The sequence below is a fragment of the Callorhinchus milii genome, unplaced genomic scaffold (assembly GCF_018977255.1).
Source record: "Callorhinchus milii isolate IMCB2004 unplaced genomic scaffold, IMCB_Cmil_1.0 Scaffold1, whole genome shotgun sequence".
In the NCBI taxonomy this organism is placed as follows: domain Eukaryota; kingdom Metazoa; phylum Chordata; class Chondrichthyes; order Chimaeriformes; family Callorhinchidae; genus Callorhinchus; species Callorhinchus milii.
In genome coordinates this window covers 11,902,933-11,909,269 of record NW_024704742.1, presented here as the reverse complement: position 1 = coordinate 11,909,269, position 6,337 = coordinate 11,902,933, and the positions used below count along the sequence as shown (strand labels likewise).

Genomic DNA, 6,337 nt, shown 5'->3' with positions numbered 1-6,337 from the left:
TGTAGCTACCGGCCCATCTCAAATCTCCCTTTCCTATCCAAGGTCCTTGAGAGAGCCGTTGCCTCCCAGCTTGGCTCTTTCTTTTCCTCTCACTCCTTCCATGAATCCCTCCATGGAAACTGCTCTGGTCAAGCTCACAAACGACATCCTGACCATGTGTGAGCAGGGCTCCCTCTGCCTCCTTGTCCTCCTTGACCTCTCCGCCACCTTTGACACCGTGGACCACTCAAACCTCCTCCACCGCCTCTCCTCCCACCTCAACCTTCAAGGTTCTGTCCTTGACTGGTTCAGGTCCTACCTTTCACACCGACTCCACTTCGTCGCGGCAAACAGCTTCTCCTCCACCCCCCGCACTGTCTCATGCGGTGTTCCTCAGGTCTCTGTCCTCGGTCCCCTCCTCTTCATCCTCTACATGCTCCCCCTTGTTGACGTCATCCACAGACATGGGGTAAATTTCCAAATGTATGCGGATGACACCCAACTCTACCTCTCTGCCTCCACCCTGAACTCCAGGGCTACTGGCGTCCTGACCGACTGCCTGTGTGACATCAAATCCTGGACAAGGGCCAACTTTCTCCAACTCAATGTCAGCAAGACCAAGGCCCTCCTGATTGGCTCGTGCCAGCGCCTCCGCACCTCAGGTGCTGGCAGCATCAGCATCCACGGCTGAACACTCAAGCTCACTAAGCCAGTCAGGAACCTGGGCATCTTGTTTGAACCTTAACTGTGCTTTCTCCCCCACATCCGCACCATGACCGGCACTGCCTACCACCACCTCCGCAACATTGCCAGACTCTGCCACTGCCTCACCTCTCAGGCTGCCAAAGCCCTCATCCATGCATTCATCACCTCAAGGCTTGATTACGGGAACTCCCTCCTCATCGGCCTTCCCAACTCTTCGCTTCACAAGCTGCAGATCATCCAAAACTCTGCAGCTCGTATACTCTCACGCACCAGGCTCCACGACCCCATCACTCCCACCCTCGCCCAACTCCACTGGCTCCCCATCCCTCAGAGGATCGAGTTCAAGATCCTCGTCCTCACCTTGAAGGCCATTCATGACCTTTCCCCCTCCTACCTCTCTGACCTGCTGACTCCCTACCAACCTGCCCACTCCCTCCTTTCATCGGGCTCTGGCCTGCTCCATGTCTCCCGCCCGACCCGCCCTACCATCGGTGACCGAGCTTTTAGCCTCTCTGCCCCCACACTCTGGAACTCCATCCCATGGTCCCTTCACCTTGCTTCCTCCTTTGCCTCCTTCAAGGCCGGTCTCAAGACCCTTCTCTTCAACCATGCCTTTGGTCTCCCTCCCACCTCTTTGCCTTTCCTCACCCCTAAACCACCCCTCCCCCATGCTTGGTCCCTGACACCTGACTGTTTAGCACTTTGGGACATCCTCCCGACGTGAAAGGCGCTCTATAAATGTCATTTTGTTGTTCTTTTTGTAAGTGCAATTTGTTGTTGTTGTAGAATGGGCATCATGCATGTTCTAAAATATTAAATATATATTGTTGGCAAAGATTTCTTGTTCTCTTCCCAAAGTTACTACATGGCAACAAGTGAAGCGGTAGAATCCATTTTAATGAGGCACCTCTCTTCATATTTTGCAAATCTCACTTTGTTTGGAATGCGTTGTGCATCATAACAACTCATTTCTGTCTTCAGGGTGTTATGAGACATAGCATGACATGTCTTCAGTGACAAAAGTGACAATATTAGACAAAAACATTTCCATGAAAACTATTAGGGCACAAATAATAATAATAATGATTGGTGATAATGAGAATGCTTCTTGAATCATACTATAAGAATAAACTCTGAGGCTTTTTGCCAGCTAATCTGTGACATTAATAAAGGAATACAGCATTGGCGGGCAGGCCTTCAGCCACTCTGCCCCCACCCTAAGGAACTCTATCCCGCAGTCCCTCTGACTCGCCCCCTCCCTTGCCTCCTTCAAAACCCTTCTCAAGAACCTCCTCTTTGACTGTGCCTTCGATCACCCTCCTTCCCCCCAATGCCCTCCATCCTCCCCGATCCCGACCCCCAGCTCAGGTCTGAAACTGATCATCAAGCTCATTGGGGCTTCCTCCTGACATGAAAGCACTGTACAAATATAATTTTTTTTTGTTGTTACTTATACGTTGAATTTGTGTATAAAATGGTCTTTGACCAAAGGCAGTAACAGTGAACTTGAGGTGTTTCCCATTCCAGAAGGAACTCACAACACCCAAAGAAGCCAGAGTTGACCATAATAGCCTGTGAGCACGTTGGGAGGGAATGAGGGACGTTGATTATATTGGAAATTCCCTACAGAACAAAGTAACGTTACATATTAGACTTCTGTCTATCAATCCCATGGAGCTGTTTAATTCGTAACAGTGGGAGATAGTGCCAATTAAATGTACTTGTTGTTGAGATTTTATACCACACAACGCTGTCTAAAGACAAAACGCAACATGGTCACCAAGAATCACATGACATGTAAATAATATTTTCTTCAGTGAATGCTCGTAGAATCATGAGAGTTCAGCTATGATGAGATCAGAAGTCTAAGCCGGAGTCTCATAACATACACGGGAGACTTGCTAGGGTTAATGCTGTTTACATCATAACAGCTTTAATTGGTTGCCAATCAGTGGTCATCCCGCTTGAATGGTTTTTAGATGCCATCACCATGTTAGTAAGAATAATCTTTTCATTTGATATAGCGCCTTATCTTCGTGACGCCTCAAAGCGCTTCACAGAATATACTGTCAAGTAAATTGACTGTACATTTTTGTGGGCGAAACGCGGCAACCAATTGCGCACAGCAGTGTCCCACAAACAGTCGTGGATTGAGTGATCAAATTATTATTATTATTTTCGTAAGGGAAAAGCGATTCGACAATCAACTAACAACCGGGTTCCTATTTACTGCTATTTACTCCTATTTACTGGTAAACAGGGGCGTGTGAGGTAAGGAAATTTGCCCAACGTTTCACCCTGCTGGGAATCAAACCCAGGTCCTCTCACTTGGGAAACGAATGCTCTAACCACTGAGCTACAGAACTCAAAATTTAGCTGGGGGTTAATGCAACAATTGCTAGGCAGCAAATGCAGATTAGTGACAGTCAGCATTAGCATTTGAAAAAATACTCCTAGACTTCCCATGTACAATACAAAATTACATTTGTATAGCGCCTTTCACGCCATTAGGATATCCCAAGGTGCTGAACAGTCAGGGATTTGGGCCCATTGCTGTAGAGTAGAGCCATTGTTAAGAAACATATATCATGAAGTATGTAGTGCACGTTATGCAGTTCACTGGAGCATTGTATTGCTCATGATGCACTAACCACGATATTGATAAATAGAGAAAAATCATCCCCCCAAATTATAATTTTTTAATGTTAAATACAGGGCAAAGTCCCAGTAACTAAAAATATGTTTTAATGATTAAAACCTGCTTAGTTGCCTACTTCCCCAAATCCATGCCCTTCTGTAACACGTTGTTACTCTAAGAAGAACATTTTCTTTCACCAACGTGTAGGCAGTAAACTTTGCAAGTGATATGAATAGTTTTCTAAAATAGTTGGAGCAAAATGAAACATGTCAACTCATTGGTCCATGCTACACATGATCATTTAGGATGTACACATTTTTGAATACCCATGAGACTATGGTACACATTTATAAAAACCCTTACGTGATCTCTGTTTAATATTCCTAAATGTTACCAAAATTAATCTTGGTTCTGTTAAATATTTCCCTCCCATTGTATGTATTCAATACAAGATTAATATTCATGATGTTGAAGACCGTTATCTCCCAACAAAAATAAATTAATAATATTATAGTATTTCCAATGTTTTTGCCACTTACATCTGTTCAGCTTCTGGCCCTGGGCCAAATTCATTGGAGTGAAACTGAATTGGGACCTAAATAGATCTAGTTGCAAGGGGAGCAAACATCAATGAGTATGTCTCTGTGGTCTTAAGCATTACTCCTTTGCTATTACGAATGGCGATAGTATAAGTTTCACTTTCCACTTTAGCAGAAAGTGGAGTCTCCAGAGGTTCATTTGTGAGAGAGGTATTAGATCCTTGGGTCATTAGAAGGAACTCATCTATAAAATGATATTGATAACAACGTACATGCCAAAATCTATACAAGCATCAACAGGAGCAGATAAAGTAATTAGGACAATTCTGTCAGAATTACATTTCCAGCACCACAACATCCTTTAACAATTTAGCATATAGTCTTCTGACATGGGTCCATAAGCACTATGTCAAGGCATATGGTGAAATCACTTGTTTCTTATTTTTTTTACAGTTGGAAAATAATAGTCCTTACAATTGATATAGTGCCTTATCACATAATTGAGACATCTCAAAACTCTTCACAGAATATATTGTAAAGTGAATTGTCTGTATATTTTGTGGGCGAAACGCAGTCGCCAATAATGCGGATGGATGTTCTTCCCTCCAGTGTAATTCCACCAAGCTAAGATATGACAGTGACATCAAATAAAAAACAAAAAGATCCTTAGAAAGAGGCCTCAGTGGATTCCCATCAGACAATCAGAAACACTAGCCAGAATACGTGCAGAAACGATCACAAGATCAGTTTGGATGAATTTTATCTCATCCTTTATTTTGTCCTCCCATCAATATCACTAGCTGTTTCTTAAGTGAGTCAAGTGTCCTGGCCTCCACTCGCTTTCCTGGCAACCTGTTCTTGTCCTTCATTATCCTCTGGCTAAATATACCTTTCCAGTATCTGTCCTGAAATGCCCTATAAACACTCAAACTATATCCACTGTTGTACTGTCTTGGTGCATTGTTCTGGATTTACTTTTTTAATCTCACTTGAAATTTATACACACCTCTGAATCATTTTTTCTTCAGATTGCAGCCTTCAAAGGGTTATGGTAAATGAAGCACTCTTCGAGCGTAAACTTTTTACTCTTTTTACTTTTTGCTCTAGTCCCACTACCAACAGGAAGAAATTATATCATACACCTCTCCAACCACAGACTTGTATGTAAACATGGACAAACAAGGTCATTCACCCAGTAAATATTCACAAAAGCAAGACATTGAGTTCAACAGAGCTCATATTGAAAAATAGAAACAGCCAGAGTTTTCATGATTGCAACAACAAGCTCGTGGGATAACTTGTAGGAGTGCTTCATAGTTGGATGCTATGCTCGGAGGAAGAGGGAGGGGTTTGTGAGCATAAGTAGGTTTTAAAGTCGGATTGAAAAGGTATGTGTTGGCTGAGAACAGGGGGTGGCAGATTAATGGGGCATGAGAAATTCAGAGAGATAGGAGTCCTCAAGCTCAGAGGAGTCCTGTAGTTCAGTGGTTAGAGCACTCGCCTCCCAAGCGAGAGACATGGGTTCGATTCCTAGGAGGGCAAAATGTTTCCCTACTCCACACATCTCAGTTTACCTAGCAGCAAGTACGGACTTGGTTGTTAGATTGCTTTTCCGGGGGTAATAATTTCTTCCCCCCAAAAAAATAATAATAAATTGGTCACTGAATCCACCACTGTTTGTGGGACACTGTTTTGTGTAATTGACTGCCGCATTTCACCTACAAAATACGCAGTCACTACACTTTATAGTATATTTTGTGAAGCACTTTGAGAAGTCTTGATACGTGATAAGGCAATATATAAAATGCAAGGATTATTATTATTATAGGGGGGTGTTAGGTCATGAAGGGATTTATACTTGAGAGTGAATACCTTAAATTCAATCTGTTTGGAGTGAGGAAGCAAGTGGAGCTTGGCGAGGATTTCTGAACTGTAAAAGCTGGCGATAATGTGCATGTCTCAGCCTCACCACTTGAACATGTCTCATAGTGCAGCAGACTGTGTAATATAAAAGAGATTAATAATAACTCTTATTATTATTATTATATAAAAGACATTACAAATCTCAAAATGCCTTTACTCTCCTAATCCTTACAATCCTTACAGGGGAGTCCTGTAGCTCAGTGGTTAGAGCACTCGCTTTGCAAGCGAGAGACCTGAGTTCAATTCCAAGCAGAGGGCGAAACCTTGGGCAAGTTTCCTTACTCCACACAGATCTTAATAATAATCCCTCCAAAACCAAAAACAATAATAAAATTGGTCATTTTCAATCTACGACTGTTTGTGGGACATTGCTGTGCAAAAAAACCCTTTGAGACTTCTCGAAGACATAAGGTGCCATATCAAATGCAAGGTTTATTATTATTTTTATTATAATATTGTAAAGACAGGAATGGATTAAGCTGAGATACAAGGCAAACTGGCTCAGTATGTTAGCTTGGCTCAGTTGGTAGCACTCTCTTCTGAATCAGAAAGT

The 6,337-nt window shown here is 42.9% G+C and overlaps 1 non-coding gene across 1 annotated transcript; it reads right to left on the bottom strand.

The window, feature by feature from the left end:
• Positions 1-2,977: 2,977 nt before the first annotated feature.
• On the bottom strand, positions 2,978-3,050 carry trnag-ccc. Its single transcript has one exon. It is a non-coding gene; the product is annotated as a tRNA-Gly (tRNA).
• Positions 3,051-6,337: the final 3,287 nt, after the last annotated feature.